Source organism: Mauremys mutica, chromosome 10 (genome assembly GCF_020497125.1).
Source record: "Mauremys mutica isolate MM-2020 ecotype Southern chromosome 10, ASM2049712v1, whole genome shotgun sequence".
Classification (NCBI taxonomy): domain Eukaryota; kingdom Metazoa; phylum Chordata; order Testudines; family Geoemydidae; genus Mauremys; species Mauremys mutica.
The window spans coordinates 23982394-24000033 of NC_059081.1; the positions used below are offsets into that span (position 1 = coordinate 23982394).

At 39.5% G+C, this 17640-nt stretch overlaps 1 long non-coding RNA gene across 1 annotated transcript in view; it reads left to right on the plus strand.

The window, feature by feature from the left end:
• Positions 1-6575, plus strand: part of LOC123378668 — a 28129-nt gene extending 21554 nt beyond the window's left edge. The window contains exon 6 of the long non-coding RNA XR_006582697.1: positions 5086-6575. This is a non-coding gene — a long non-coding RNA (uncharacterized LOC123378668). The remainder of the gene's footprint in view (positions 1-5085) is intronic.
• The last annotated feature ends 11065 nt before the right edge of the window (positions 6576-17640 follow it).

Genomic DNA, 17640 nt, shown 5'->3' on the forward strand with positions numbered 1-17640 from the left:
ACACGAATTATTGCCCTTCCTTGCACTATGGTGACATGTGGTAAAAGTGCCATCATGCAATTGTATCCAAGACAGAGCCCCAGCATAGCTGATATAGCAGTATGTATCTGTGTAATCAGCAGTGCCCAAGCTGTTACACAGTGTGATACAGGTCTGCTGCAGCTCTGCCAATAAAGTACTGTTGGACCAGTTCCTGTGTGCGCGTACATTAGGATTCACTTCCCTCCTGATAATAGGTGAGCCTGTATCAAAAGCTATGCAATTGCCAGCATCTATTTAATCTTGTGCATAAAAAGGGAGGGGAGATGAAAGGAGACTAGCAAGAAGAAGAGAAATGTACTTCTTAGTTACATGGTGGATTGCCCTCCCTACACTAAACGAAGCACCTGGCAAGTGGCATATTCTGCACATAGCTCAGCCCTCGCATATATGCAGCTGCTCAGATCTGACATACAGATGTCACATTTTAGACTTGCTACTGTCAGATTAATGGAGGCAACACACACAGATACTGCACTGAGAGAGAGTTATCCATATCCAGTCACTGTGATTATCATAGAATAGAGGCCTATTGGCTAATATGTCATCTCTCTGCCTCTGAAATGTTTTTTGTTATACATTCAACAGCACTTTGTCTAGTCTACTGTAATGTTAAACATCTGTAAGGAGGGAGTTTCAACTACTAATCTTGTGAGTCTATTCCATAGTCCATCAGATTTCACTTTTAAGAAGCTTTTCCCTGATTTGCTCTGAAAGGGAATTTTCTCAGCCAATCAGAATGTTGGGACACAGTAACTGACTTGTAAGAGTACACTTTTTTCAAAGTTATGCACACCCCTGCATTTTGATTGATTCTGGTACTCGATTTGTATAATCACTGGTGGTTCTTTTACAATAGACAGACAGTATGTGAATCCCCGTAGATGACTCTCAGGCACCAGTTATTAGCTAGAGTTCAGAGATTTGCATAATCATTCTATGGGTATTTTTCATTCACTACACTGTGAATACGGCGATACATATTTTCTGTTGGCTCCTGTAGTGTTTGCCAGCAATAACAATGTTGCCTCCACTTATTCTTTCCTTCAGCTGAAAACTTCAAAATCCACATGAATGAGAAGGAAGAAATATTAGAAAAAACAAAGAATATGTGCAAACGACACTGCAGAGAGGGAAAAATGCTAGACTCCTGTCCCTCCTTTTTTCTGAATTCTGCTCAGGGAAGTTAATGAAAGTCATCCCCTCCAAACTCCCTTCTCTCCCTAAAAGTCAGGAAAGTTCTTGTCCCCAGAACTTTTGTAATGCCTGTGTTCCGTGTTTGTTTTATCAGCTTCTCCCTCTCAGTATCATTTTAATACTCAGCATCAACAAAAACACAATCTAGGGAGATGAAAATCTTTGCTGACCTGCAGAGCGGGGCAAAGGAGGAAGAAAAGGGAGGGGAAATTAAAAGGAAGACAAGGGGAGTTGTGACTTTATCTTGGAATCGTAACTTGGCCCAGACTTGCCTGAAGCTCAGGCCAGGTGCAACCAAATTAGTCACAACATTTGCAAACCTGCCCACAGTTATGATCTGTAATGACACCTGCGCATTTCACGTGGCTGTGTGTGTTTCTTTGTGAAGGTTATATACAGCTCTGATTAACATCCATGCTACCTAAAGAAAAACAACATAGGAGAAAGAAGAGAGTGGTCTGTCCTTAGTCTTAGAGGGCATTCAGATACTATGGTGAGTGGCCTTCTAGAAATCTCTATAAATAGACATCTGGCACTTGGGAGTCAATGTTAACGTAATAGCATGGGCCGCTCTGCTCTAAGCATCTCTCTCTATATATGCATACACACTGTCAAACATACAGCTAAGGGTAGCATAAAACCCCTCTTTACCCTGTGAAGGGTTAATTCCTTTTGTACCTGTAAAGGGTTAAGAAGCTCAGATAACTTGGTCAGGTGCCACCCAGAAGGACCCATAAGGGGAGAAGATACTTTCAAATCTGTGGGGGAAGGTTTTTTGTCTGCGTCTCCGGAGTCAATAAGGAAACAGGGCAGGAAAAATACATCTCCCTACGCCATATCTGAACTAAGCATCTAGTCTTGCAGAAATAGTAAGTAATAGCAAAGAAATGCGTTAGATTACCTTATGTTTTAGCTTGTGGATTTTCCCTGTGCTAAGAGGGAGGTTTATCCCTGTTTTTGTAACTTTAAAGTTTTGCCTAGAGGGGAATTCCTCTGTGTTTTTGAATCTTTTGTTATTCTGTAAAGTACTTACCATCCTGATTTTACAGAGGTGATTCTCTTACCATTTCTTTAATTAAAATTCTTATTTTAAGAACTCAATTGTTTTTTCATTGTTCTTAAGATCCAATGGTTTGGGTCTGTGTTCACCTGTACCAATTGGTGAGAATATTATTCTCAAGCCTTCCCCAGGAAAGGGGGGTGCAGGGCTTGGGGGAAAATTTTGGGGGGGGAATAGGACTCCAAGTGGTCCTTTCCCTGATTCTTTGTCTAAATCACTTGGTGGTGGAAGCATACTGTTCAAGGCAAGCTGGAATTTGTGCCTTGGGAAAGTTTTTAACCTAAGCTGGTAAAAATAAGCTTAGGGGGTCTTTCATGCAGGTCCCCACATCTGTACCCCAGAGTTCAGAGTGGGGAAGGAACCCTGACACACACTAAGAGAATTCCTGTCCCAAAGAATTTATAATATGTGAAGGCAAGACAGATAATGGGTAGGAGAAAAGAAATATTATGATCTCTATTTTCCAGCTGAGGAACAGAGGGATTAAGAGCAGAATCTCACCTTGCTTACACCAATGTAAAACCAGTGTAAATCCATGGATTTCAGAGGAGATAATCTGAATTTTCTCTAGTGGGAGAGAGAGGATAATCAGGCCTAAAACAAGTAGTATAAGGTCACACACGAGTCTATGGCAAAGCTGGAAATTGAACTCTAATCTTCTAAGACCCTAGTACTGTGCTTTTTTTTTTTTGCTTTTTTTTTTTGAGGGGCGGGGGAGACTATCCTACCTGTTCTGCACAGTTAGCCAGAAGGTGCCTGGGGTTCAAGGGGAAGGTTCCCCCAAATTTTTTCATATAAACAAAATAATCCATTGTCTCTCCTTGTGATGGAGGGTACTTACTTCCTGAGTGCCTCCTCGAGGCTGGGTGTGGTACTGCACTCTTTTTCCTGCCTCTGGAATCCCCTGTTGGCTGCCAACCTCGCAAGGCAAGTCTTCAGGGGCTCAGCCTTCCAGTCATGGTGGCATGTGGTAAAAGTGCCATCATGCAATTGTATCCAAGACAGAGCCCCAGCATAGCTGATATAGCAGTATGTATCTGTGTAATCAGCAGTGCCCAAGCTGTTACACAGTGTGATACAGGTCTGCTGCAGCTCTGCCAATAAAGTACTGTTGGACCAGTCAAATTACCCAGTCAATACAAACCCCTTCTGGGATACCACAGAGTTCATCAAACTGTCTACCCCACCAGTGTCTTCAGCACCATCTCTGCGCCATTTAAATCTAGTCCTTCACTCAGGCCTTTAAAGGCATCTTGTCCTATTCTCATGGCTTGGGCCACTTCACCAATGTCCTGTAGGGAACCCAGGTCTGCCTACTACTCCAGGTTCCAGCCCACTGACCCTACAAACAGCAGCCATGTACCATCCCACCTAATTTGTTGCTGCTGTTTTCCCTGGTCCTGGTCCTACCTGGTCTCTTTACCTTCACTCATTTCCTTATGATTATAGTTCTCAGGTACCCACTTTCCCAGGTCCAGTAAATGCACCCAGTCAAGCCCCTCTGGTCTGAGAGTAGCACCCTTCCTCCCCTCTTCTGGTCCCAGCCAGGAGCTGACCCCTTAAGGCCCTGCAGCTCCTTTTATCTGAGTAGCAGCAAGAGCAGGAAAGAGGACAGCAGTTCATCTAACTCAGCTTTGGTTGAAATCAGAAAAGCTGCAGGGTTTGTGGAAACAGGGCATCTAGTGGCCATTATTTTTCTCTTTTATGGCGTTACCTTTTAAACTATGCTCAAGATCTCTGTGGCACTGGCCTGGCGTGATGAGACTTCAGTGAGATACAGCATATAAAAGCATACACAGTAAGTGTGATGAATTGCAATGACAAGGTTGGGTTGGAGGTAACTTGTGAATGATCTAGTAAATTGAAAATGTCTGCACGCTTTGCCCCGTAGCAGTGAAGAGAGAATATGGGCAGTGCCAAGTTGTGTGCTACAGGCAGGAGCCTTGTAGAGAACAAAAGAGAAACATACCATGCCCTACTATCACACCCAGCTTCTTAACTAGCTCTTTAGAAAACAAATATATAGCATCAGCAATCAACCACGTTATTATTAATAATGCAGTTAGAAGTGTGGAGGAGGTGAATTTGATCCAACATTTGAATTATGTACCATTAAAATGAAAATCTCTGCCTAGGTGCCCAGAGAACACAGACACTGCTATAAAACCTAATACACAGTATACAAAGACATGCAACTAACTAAAACCTAACTCAAGTCATGAATAAAAATAATGCTGTAATATTTTGCACTCCAGAGCATCTTTCATCCAAGGTTTTAAAACACATTTTAAAACACATTAATTGATAAACAGAACACCCATGTGAAATATATGAGAATTATTATCCCTATTTTTCAGGTACGGAAACTGAGTCAAAGAGATGCCAACATCACAGCATCAGTGATAGAATCGTGAACAGAATACAGGAACCCTGACACCCACTCCCTCATTCTAACCTCTGGACAAGCTGTTTCTTTCTAATTCCAATCTTAAACATACAGCAGCCACCAGCTGCAGTCCCCTTCCACTTTCTAAACAGCCCCTCTACTTCCTCACACAGGCTTTAAAATCTTGGACAGATACCTCAAATAGCTGATATAATATTGTATATCTAGTGTATCAAGAGATGTCTGAACCTTCCAGAGTTCGAGTCACATAGGTGTAGGAGCAGTAAGCAAGTGGTTCCCACATTCCACCAGTCAGTTACTGAGAGCATGGGCTAACATGCCCATAATACCCTGCTCTTTCATTATCTTAACTCCTGATTCAACCCGACTTCTTTCCCCACAGAAATCTCCCTACCTCTTCCTGGGCCTGAAGAAGAGGATACAGCTGTGAGAACATCCAAGAAGCCCCACATGCTGCCTCTGGGATAAGAAGGCTAACTTGAATCAGCCCCCCAGAGGCCTATTCCCTGCTCTGTGACTGGCCTTTGCTTTCTGAACTTTGAGTAGGGCATTCAAGGGCCTGATCCGAAGCCTACTGAATTCAATGTAAACTCTCTCCTTGATACCAGTGGGCTTTGGATCAGGTCTCAAGTGGGGTTTGTGAAGTTGCAACATGACCTGAGACCCCCGGTGGCAGAAGGTGATAGTGCAGCCAATAGTACAGCACCCACACTATTGATACTTGCCAGTCTCCATAGCATGGCTGACAACTGGTCATAAACCTATCAGACCCTAATTGCCAACTGTGCTTAATAATGCTTGATAAATATTACTAAATTTCGGTTGATAATGTTGCTCCATATTTCAGAACTGTATAAAAACTGCCCACTATTTAGAAAAGGAGATTCCATATGGAACAATACCAGGCAGATCCAAGAGTTGTCCAATATATTCTTTTCCTTTGCCTTTCTTTCATTTCACCACTTCTGCTCATATGTATTGTTACTTCTACTGCTGAGTTAGAGGCATAATCCTATAAGAACAAGACTGTACAAAATAAGTGACTGATTATATTCACACAGTGTTTAGATTGTGGTGGCATAATGTGCCAGACATTTCCAAACTCAGAGCAAGACAAAATCGCTATTCAAATCGCATACAGTTTAAATGGTTACCATCTGAATTCAAAGGGAGATTTAACGATAGAAGACAGGGTCTTAATACAGAAAAAGGTACAAAACAGTGCATTTTACAATTGTCATGGATTTATTTGACATCACCCTTGCAATTTATATTAATCTCATGCTGAATAACCAACTTGTTCTTTACCTGGTTTCATACTTCTCATGCCTGTGCAATATTTGATTTTATTACATATGTCTCAAAGTATAAAAAATAAGAGAAACCACTTCCAGTCTTTCCATCTTTTAAAGGTTATCAACTTGGCCATTTCTTGCTTTCACTCCTGTTGGACCATTCCTGCAGCCCAGCCTAAGTATGTACAACATGAAGGAAGGTCTGGTATCCAGCATCAATCTATCATTGTAAAAAATCTTTCCTGAATTGTACAATACCTGTACTGGGCCCCACAAAGAACTTGGTTACAAGTTGGCCACTTTCGTTTTCCCTATATTTAAGCAGCACAATGGGATTCAAATGATTTCCATACATTATTTTAAAATTAACTCACTTTGGATTGGAGGCCTTTGCATACCTGAGTCCCTTTTTTAAAAACATTGTGTTGCTGATAATTTTGTTTCTATATATTATGTACCTCACTTGAGAAAGAGTCGATGTTTTATGAACTCTGTACAGATTTTATATTGCATACATTAGATACAAATCTACTTGTTTCTAACATTAAAACAACTGCATCATTGTCTAAAAAATACTTTCCCAAATTTTGTTCATCTCAACATGTTTTTTTTTAATTTCATATAGTGTTTGCCATTAAAAAGTCAATGTATACTAAGAGATGCCATACAGAGTTTTTTCCTTCTTATCCTGAGTAGAGGGTATCATGCCAGAGTGTATTCAGGCCAATTCAATTGTGTGTTAGTATAGCTCAAAGTGATTGTTGAAGGTAGAAGAGTGAATTTGGTTTTTAGACTTCATAAAACTAATGGGACATTACTTGCATTGTTTTCACTTATCTGAATCCTGGTACTATGAAGCAGCAAACATTTACATTTTGTTTACCCCAGCAACTAAATAACCCATCAAAGAAGCCATGTGGCGTGCTAATGAAGGACTTTAACAGAAGACTGCTAATTTCCAAGCAAATAGCCATTGTTTATGATAACCACAGCTGAAAGAATCAAAGTGCATTCCTCACTCACCATCATCAAAGGAAAATCCCATGTGGGTAGAGCAGAGGTCAGCAACCTTTCAGAAGTGGTGTGCCAAGTCTTCGTTTATTCACTCTAATTTAAGGTTTCACGTGCCAGTAATACATTTTAACATTTTTAGAAAGTCTCTTTCTATAAGTCTATAATATATAACTAAACTATTGTTGTATGTAAAGTAAATAAGGTTTTTTAAATGTTAAAGAAGCTTCATTTAAAATTAAATTAAAATGCAGAGCCCGCCCCAGACCTGTGGCCAGGACCCAGGAAGTGTGAGTGCCACTGAAAATCAGCTCGAGTGCCACCTTCGGCACGTGTGCCATAGGTTGCTTACCCCTGGGGTAGAGACACTGTCAACTGTTTTCTGTTGGAAGAAGTTATAAATATGGATTCGAGGAAAGATCCTTTGTATATGGACTATCTGGACTCTTACAGGAAAGTGTGCCAGATCCAAAGCAGAGATCCCCAGACACAATCTGGATACCCTGTAAAGACTTTTGGGAAGTTGGCAGTTTATTACATCACTGCCACCATTTGGAATTACAAACTGTGACTCACCTGTGCATATATTTTACCTACTTTAACCTCTCAATCACTCATCTCTTTTTCTTAGCTTATACATCTTTAATTAGTTTACTATAGAATTGGCTACCAGTGTGATCTTTGGTGTAAGGTCTAGAGTACCAACTGATCTGGGGCAAGTGACAGGTCTCTTGGGCCTGGAAGCAACCTGATGTGGTGTGATTTTTGGTGTAAGTAATCTTTTATCTCAAAGTTCAGTTTGTCTGGGTGGCAAGATAGGCTGGAAAGTCTAAAGGGATTGTCTGTGACTCCATGGTAAGACTGGTTTAGTGATCCAGGTGTTCACATTTGTTACTATTTTGGTGAAATCTAATTATAGAATACCCCACCAGCTTAGGGGGTCTTCCCTGTTTTCTGACAATCTGCCCTGAGGTAGGCACTTTCAGTTGTGAGCCACTCCAGACAAGCGTGACAAGTAACTGTTGGTAAATACTGACTTTTTAAAAATGGTGAGCTGTTTATTTACTGGGGTATATTTTAAAACAGCAGCCTTCCTATTATGGGTGCAATTTCCACCTTTCATTTTTGTCTCATGAAAGTATATTTGATTCATCTTTGTACCCAGTGCTTAATTTGTAATGAAAGAGGTGCCAGGGCTCAAGCTGGGTGGCCAGAGAGCGGCAGCTGATGGCCAGGTACTCAGCTCTGAAGGCAGAAGTAATGGTATGGCATATTGCTACCCTTACTTCTGTGCTGCTTCTGATGGCAGTGCTGCCTTCAGAGCTGGGTGGCTGGAGAGCAGTGGCTGCTGGCCAGGAGCCCAGAGATGATGAATCTATGAGCTGCCAAGCCTAGAGGCACCAGGGCTCAGTCCCAGCAAGCCCCAGCACACATTAAGCGTGGTTTGTACCCAAAATTTGCTTCTGCAAGCACAAAAATAGAGGTGCAAGTTTTGCAGTTGGAAATTTCACCTGTAAAAAGGAGGCCAGCTATCTGAATATGCCACATTAGAAACCCTGGGCCAAATTATCTGGCCTGTTCTGCCCCCATTATGACATTGCAATGGCACAATAGGAGCGAAAGCAGCCAGACCTTCCTTGATGGGATTCTGCATGAGGAAGTCCACTGTGTGTATTGAGACAGCACAGATGACTCCTATGCCACCCATCTTGCACCCCCAATATAGAGCTTATGTTGGTGTCATGTCAGGTATGAGCAGGACACATGATATGCCCTGGTAAGCTGGTGCATAGATCTTTGATAGCTACAGCCAGTGATGTAGTGTAGAGCAGTCCCCAAGGCTACTCTGGTCTATGACAGGGATACAGAACAGGCTGAAAGCCTACAGAGCTGCAATCTCTTCCTTTCTCACTTCTTTTCTCAATTGTACCCACTGGAAGGTGGGCACAACTGAGAATCGGGATCCATCAGTCATATGCAGTGACTGGAAGAACACACATGGCTCATTTTGATTTCCCATAAGTCCCGTTACTGTGGGAGTTACTTGTTCATATAGCAAGACAGAATCTGGTTGATTATTATTAAATGTGGTTCCATTTGAATGTATTATTATGTTGGAAGGTGCTAATGGCTGCCATCAATCACAGCCTGGTTAAAGCTGATGAGGGTACGAAACATCTATCATTCAGACTAAATAGAAAGATTAAATGGCCCTTTGTTTAGCTGAAACAGTAGAAGCCACTGCCAAAGGCACTAGACAGCATTGCCAGGCCTGAGCAGAAGATAAACCATGAGGGCCAAGGAATTTCCCTGGGGACTGATTGCAAACACAGAGGATGGGGTATTGACTGGTTTCAAAGTGAGTGAGAGAGAGAGAGAGCGCACAACTAGAAAGCCAGAAGAAAACAAGAGATACAATGGTGATCAAGGTTGTAGGAAGATGCCAAGCAGAAAAAGCTACTTTGGGGCACAGTACTTGCTGTCTCCTGTTTCTTTCAACTGTGTTCAGAGAAACAGGACTTTACAGGCATTCTTTTGCACCAAAGAAATACCTGACTCTCATAATCAATTTTTCCTCCTGATGGAAACAACCCCAAATAGTGGATAACCAGTTGGGCCAAAAGGTGGAACACTAGTGCAAGAGGCACTATTCATGCCTTTCCACTTGTATTGAGGATGGATGAACTGGTTAGGGTAAAATGATAACCAACTTGTACCTTCACCCCAAAACTCAAACCAAACCCAAACTTCTGTTGAATTTTCCATTTTTGGTTCAACTTGCATTTCCGATTTTCGGGAAGAACCAGAAGCAGAAAGACAAAGGCCTGTCCTTGCAATAGTTTGTAATAAGCCTATGATATACAGCAGATAACTGAAAAGCTGTACAATGTTTCTGTCTGAATGTTTCAGATATATCTGCATAAGCTGCTGAATTTTTGGATGTTTAGAACATGCAGACATTTGAAGACTGACCCATCATTACCCCTGTTATGTTTTTATCCACCCAGTCTTTATATTTATACAAATTCTCACATATAAATTGGTCTAAATGCAACAATATCTGTTACCAATCCTTGATTATGTTTCCTTGGTGGTGGGGGGGGGGTTTGGTTTTTTTAAAACATGTTTTCTGTTTATAAGCCAAGACTTCTCAGCCCTGGTGATTAATGAAGCTAAGCATTGGCCACTGACATCTGATTATCATTGACAATGTGTTTTCTCCATTTAAAAATATTGGCTGATACTTTAACAGCAATATTATTCAGTAGTTACACTTCCATATCTTAAAATTTGAAGTAGTCCGTCAGGCAGAACAGGAAAGGAGGAAAAAAAGATTCCCCCCTCCCCTTTGCCTTTCACATAGCTGATGAAAAGAAAAATGTTTCCAGTTTTGCTGTGCATTTTCCTGTAAATTTGTCACACATCTCTAATCATTTCTACTAAATGCGGTTACTAGCTTCAGTGACAGTTTTGTTGGGGGGAAATCACAATCCTTAAAAAAAAATGTGCACATTTTATTAGTTTCTTTTTGAAAATTGTTATCATCGCTGCAAATGTGTCTCCATCCTAGAAGTGGAACACTAAGGGAACCATTGCAAGGCAGAGGATGTGAGGGAATCTTATCACAGCAACGAGTGGGAATGCATTTCCTTGTAGTTCCTGTAATAGTAGTGGTAATTCTTGACTAAAAGGCCATAATGATAATATCTGGAAAATGGCACAGTGCTCTCTGAAATGTAACATGAATATTCCGGAGCAAGATGATAACCAGCTGCAAACAAAACAAATTAATTCATAAAATTATATAGCTGTACTTTGCATTGCTTTAAAGATAAATGTGTGAAGGGTGAAGGAAGCTTCAAACCAGCATTTTTAAGTTGCTAGCTTATAAAAAAAGCATCTGAAGGAGTAAGAGCTTAGCAAGTAGGAAGCCCCAGAACTGCCATTTCAAGTGTTTTGTTTTGTTTTCAAAATGTACTTGATTGAGGATAAAAGGAGGACGAGGAAACCTTAAGTAGCACTTTCAAGTACAGATGGACCACTCTAAGAGCAGAATTTTAGTCTAGGATCACTATTACATATTGTACATTTAGTCCACAAGCAGAATTTCCATTAATGCTGCAGTCAGGCAAAAGCTCCCATTGACAGCACTATGACTTTTGAATGAACTGTGAGGGACTGTGGGAAATTTGCAAGGGGAGAATGTGTAATAAGTAACTATCATAATGATCAGCTCAGACTTTTAACCCTTCCTCTATATACTTTGTCCACACAAATTATTCAGGATATTTGTAAGCAGGACTAGTATTTTGGTAGCCTTGACCAAGAGGTGAGGTTATTGAGACTACAGGGTACACAAATATTAACTTAAATCCCAGTGAAATCAATAGGGCCATTCATATAAATTATAGAAAATGAAAAAAAAGGGGAAAGACACAGAACACATATGCTCTTAATTCATTTTCAGCAAATAGAGCGAGCTCTTCAGTTGGTGCAAATCAGGGTAGCTGTATTGAATTCAGCAGAGCTACACCAATATACATCAGCTGAAGAAATTGTTTCTCACTCTCTAATTCTCTTGCACTATGTTAAATTTGAAACAGAGCAATAGGTGGGATCCATGTCAGTACCAGTCACAAATTGGAAAATGCAACTTTAAATAACTACCTCATCTAACAGGTGATTAAACCAACCTAAAGCTGTTGCAAGTCTATAACTTTCCACTTTTTCTTCTTCTTTGTGATCTAGGTAATTTTTTCTTGGTTTAAACAGGATTTCATTTGATTTTTGTGGAAAAAACTTGTCCTTCTCCTTTCAGCATGAGACCTGAGCCTGTGTCCCTAATGCAAACAAAACTCTATTTTGTTAACTCAATGTTTCTCTGCACTAGTGCTGTAGGATTCTTTAAAAAATATGAGTTAAAATTCCCTGCTTTTTCTCTGCATCAAAATTTTTTTTGCCTAGACTTTGTCAGAAACTAATATCCAGATTTTAAGCTCTTCCTTTTCACATCCACCACATCATGAATACCACTTGGACTGGCTCCTCAGAAAAAGTGGGTCCCAAAGATGAGCTGTAAGCATACATAGCCTACTGCCTGCAGTACTGGATGAATTAGCAACTCAAAACTGCCCCCAACCTCTCTGCTAGCCTTGAAAGCAGACAGGCAGGCAAGTCACCATAATCTCTCTCCCCTACCAGTGAGAGCTAACAGGAGGCACTTAATTACCACTTCCACCCTCCTCTTCCTTGAGGCAATACAAAATGATACAACCCGCCCTGCAAATCCCTATGGCTATTTTAAGGGGTTGATGTCAATTTTAAAGGCAGACATGCACCTGCATGAGTGCTAACACTCAGAGGTACACTTTAAACACCTGCACAAGCACAATTGTTATACTTTTTTAAAACATGCACCCAAATAAGTTAGAATTTGGAGCAGGTGTTCGCTCCTTCAAAGGGGTGGCTAAGTATATGCACAGAGGAGTGAAGGTTGATCGGATGCTTGGCTGAAAAATGTACCACTCAATGTCTGTTCACTAGTGGTTTGGTCTGTAAACTTACACTTTATTTTTTATTATTTTGTTTCCTATTCTACCTTAAAGAGCAGGACACAAAGACATACAGAAATATAAATAGCAAAGCGCAAGCACAAAGATCCTCATTTGAAAACAGTGCTCCACTTGTTCATCTCACATCTTATCTAGATACTAGTAAAGCACAAAGTAGATGGATAATAAAAGGCCACTACTTAACCACTTAGCTAATCTGTCTAAACTGGAAAGAAGATACTCAGAATCAGTGATGTTGCTTGAATAAAGGGATATGCACTGTGTGATTCGAAGCATTGTGTAAAATGTCATGTTAGAAATGTTAATATTCTAATAAATAGGTATATCCCATCTCCCACTCGTGGATTTAAAGCTGCATAATAATATAATATGCACACTTAAATACATGGGGCCACATTCATGGGGAGATAAAACTGGTTGTGTAAATTACACATTTGTAAACTGGTGAAAGTTATAATTTACATTCTGAGGGGGATCACAAGACAGGAAGCAATAGTTCAAGAATTTTGTAATGGGGAGTGGCTGTACAGAAGCAGTAGAAAATAAACAATATTATGCAAATAAAACTTATGCAAATTCCCTGCATCTTTATGAAAGACAATGAATTGCATGGTATCTACTGCTTTATACAAATAATCTGAGATCCTGGGGGTCTTGTAAATCTAAATTATATTTACATTCAGGTTGTTTGTGTTGAGTGAACCCTAGATGAATAAGCATTAATGCTACTTTTTCAAATGGCTTTAGGACATCAGTAGTTTTTCAGGAAAGTAAGAACGGGAAAAGAACATTCTGCTGTAGTTATAGCAATACAAGTATCGAGACATTCTTGTTATTGGGACCAGCAAGCAGACAGATATTATGCGAATCCATCTTACTCAGGATAGTTTAAAAAATGATTTCTTGAAGTCTTAACAAAATTTGGTTGGGATTGAAACTGAAAACCCTCCAACACAAAACACTTTCTATAAAACCCACAAAAATTAAAAAGAATATATTTTTGCTTTGTCAAAATATTTTCCTAGGGACAGAAAATATCCCCATCAACTCTCCATTTTATCTTAACACTAATAGTGGCAGTTCCAGGACCAAAATGAGGAGAAGCAGAGCCCCGTCTGCCAGGGAGTCAGGATTTCTCCTGTCAATAATTCAGAAATTTGGCCATTGAGGACAGGGAGTTAAAAATAATTAATTGGACTAATTGTTTTATTTTTCTTAGCAGTAAAAACTCAGAAAAGATGCCCTGTGTGCATACAGGCCACAGCTGTATGTTGATAAGTTACATAACAGTGAATGGCATCTATGTGAATGAAATGTGTCCCAAAGGAGACACGCACCTTAAAGGATGTTAGGCGTTCTCAAGATTTCTCTACCCACAGCAGCATTGGTTCTTTAGTTTAATCGCACAACAGATTTTGCAGCATTCTCTAATGGCCTACTTTTAAGATTGCCATATACAGGTTACTATATTTCACATGATTAACAAGTGTTTCTTTTTATTGGCTTGTATTTTTCTGACAGCAAATCTACATATACAGCATATGAATACCTAGATGTTTATATTGGGATTTGGTTTTCTTTGCCTAAAGTAAATATCATTCAAGTACCTTAGGTTTAAGCAATATGTTTTTCATTTGCTGTGGCACTAAGTGTATAGGTATGCCTGACCACTAACCTGACATGTTCCTGTCACTAGGGACTGTAGGTTCTTTCATCTTCTTAATGGACCTTCCTCTACAGATGTCTGTGGCCTACCTGACTATAATCCTTTAAATTTTAATTCACTTTACATTTAGCCCACTCATAAATACCATTTAGGTACCAATATTCTGTTTTATGCAATCCCTAAGGTGGTGCTTTTATTTTAATGAAGCCATTTGCAATTTAAGAGGAAAAAATATTCCATCTTTGATTGAATATATTTGTCAGTTTTATTCCCAACTGGCATTTTCATGTGAAAACTTGAATAAAACTAAGGGATGTCTGCTTACCAACTGGAATAAAAGTTTCTGTGTGTTCTGCCTTCAAAAATTAACTGAATAAAAGGTTTTTGAAAACCATTTAAAAAACATCAAAGTTAACCCCAACAATAATCAAAAATAAAATCCAGAATCAAATTATATTACAAATGAGAATTTTCATTGGTTGTCTTTACTTTAGAAGAAATGATGCAACTGCAGATGATAAACATTTCTGTTAAAAATGCTAGTTCTTAGTCCCATGGCAGAACAGTAACATATTGCACTACTGAAATTATGTAAAAAGCCAGTGACTCTAATATTATTTGTTTTCTCATCTAGTTCTTTAATTCTTCTATTCTGCATATGATTTGTTTCTAGTGACTGTGTAGAATGTGTCATTTCAAAACAATGAGAATGTGTGTTATTGGTGCAGACTTATTGTTTAATGTGTTGATATAAAAAGAGTCAGAAAGTATTAAAGCTATTTCATACATGAAAGGAAAAATTTCCATCTTGGAGCTTTATAGAGGACTTCCACTCTGATGATCTGCTCTGCTAGTGCATGGAAGACTGGCAGGTCCTCACAGGTAGAGAAAACAGAATGCAAAGTCAAGGGCAAATTTTCCTCAAATTAATGACATTAACTTTCTACCATGGGCCCACTTGTATAACTGAAGTAAAGGGAATGGGTAGCATAGACTGATGTTGAATTTTTCTTTATCTAAGGTACATACAGGCCTCTACCACTATAGTATCTGAGCAGCTCAAAATCTTTCATGTATTTATTAGATTTGGTCAAAAATTGGAATTTCTGTTCAACGGGAAATACCACTATTTCAACATTTGTTTTGATCCCAAATTAGAATAAAAATGTGAAATATCTACATGGAAAGTTCTGAAGCAATGTTGATTGAAATGAAACATCGCAACATACACCAATTAAAATGATTCATTTCAGGCTGGCTGAACATTAAACTGCTGCAGTGTCTCCTGGGAGCTGTAGCTGAGGTGCCTCCATTTTCCTCTTTGAGCTGGTTACCCAACTGGACTATATTTCCCATGATGCACCATAGCAAAATCAGCCAACAAACAAACAATTAGGTGAGGAAACAGTGCTCCAAAAGACAAGCAATATCATGCTCTTGAAATGACACAGGCAATGTGAAGTTGCAGGAAGCAAAGGGGAGTTAGTCAAGAGCAGAGGCCTGCCACTCAAAAAGAAGGGGAAGATGAAGAGAGTATCACAAATGGCATAAGCTCCACAGAAGCACGTGGAAAAGTCCAGCCCTTGTTAACAGATATCAAACAGGCATATGCAAGAAATGAAATGAGGTATACACATAAGGGGGCCATTTGGCCTTGGCATGAGTAGAACTGCTTTTGGCCCCATTTGCAGACCAGACAGCATGTATGTTGGGAGCAAGGGAAATACCATCATGGTGCTCCCTTCAAGAGGTAAGCAAGCTTTTTAGGCTAGCAGCCCCATTTTGTAGCATGACTGCTGTGTAGCCTTGGCTGAGCCTGCCAGCAGTCAGTGGGATGAGGATACAGAAGCACTCCTTTATCTACAGATATTTGCCTTCTGGGGCTCCAAAGAAACCTTTTGCATTTTTTCTTTCGTTTGAATAAAGCACAATAGTTCATTGTCTCAGGGCTACACATAATATATAATAGAAACAACTCTTTTACTGTGAGGATTTGCCTTCAGAAATAGGAAAGGGAAAAATATAAGAGAACTTAAACTTACCACCTAGAAGACAGTCAGTTGCAGCAAGCTGCAGCCAGTTGCAAAATGGCTACTACAAAGCTACAGCTACTTTTCCCTACAAAATTTAAAGGGCCAACACCCTTTGCCCTCCTCACGCACTCACACAAATACAACAAAAGCATGCTGGGTAATATTGTTACAGACACCTATTATTTTCACATACTAATATTCAAGATGACAAAGTTGATATTTTTGCAGAAATCTCACTAGCTTTACTCAGTCAATTTCTCATTGGCAATCAGAACTAAGTAAGGCCAGCAGGATTTGGTTCTTTAGGGCTTTGTGAATGTACAAACACATAACTGCATGGGAGTACTGTTTTTCTGTCGGTGAGTTTTTTCTCTCATGCAGCCTACAATGCAATCTCCAAAGTCAAACTGTTCTCAGCTCTGTGGCTATTCCATTCAACACCTAATTAATTATTACCAAATTTATAACATAGCTTTGCTCAAACTCTTCCAATTTGCCCTCAATTCTTCTGTTTTATTTTCTGTATTTGTAATCCTCATAATTCTTTTTTACTGCTGTTACATATAAGGATGAAAGTTTAAGAGCCTTTTCATACTGACTCTGAAAGCTCTTTCCCAGCCAATGCGGCAGCACCTTTCTACTTAACAAACCATTTCTCTTTCTATTTTTAGGTCTGTGGATCATTATTCTACCTTTATCTATATCCTGCTGCATTTCATCAAAGTCTTTGTTCTGGCTGTACTTTAACCTCTTTCTAGCTTGGAAATCTTTTATTCATACTATCTCTAACTTGTTTTTGTATCAGTTTTTAGTTTAAGTGGTTAGTCTTCCAATTATGTCACCACCTTCTAGAGTGACCTTGTCAATTACTTAGTCAAATGTTTTCTGAAACTGCAGTTAAAAACCCCTGATGCATAAAGCATGTATTTTATCTTCAGTTTCACCAGAACAAAGTTATTTAGTACATCCAAAAATATTCAAGGTGGACATCATGTCTCCTTTGAGGTCAAGGGGACCTTTGCCATTAATTTCATTGAGGCCAGGATTCTACCCTGGATGTCTCCCATTAGGAGGTAATTGTTAAAAACTTAAAGGTTTATAATATACAAACTCCCAATTATAAGTAGTCAGAATAAAAATGTAGGCCAAGATTTTCAAGAAGTCACCAGCGGTTTTGGGTGCCCAACTGGAAACATCTTAAAGACACCTGATTACCAGAGGATGTGTACTTATCATGGAAATGATGGTCTTTTCAATTGTTGCAAGTTGGACTCATCAAAACTGAAGCACTCTAAAATTACTACTCAGCTTTTCAAAATCTAAGTCAACTGCTATAAGAGGACAGTATCAAGCTGTTTA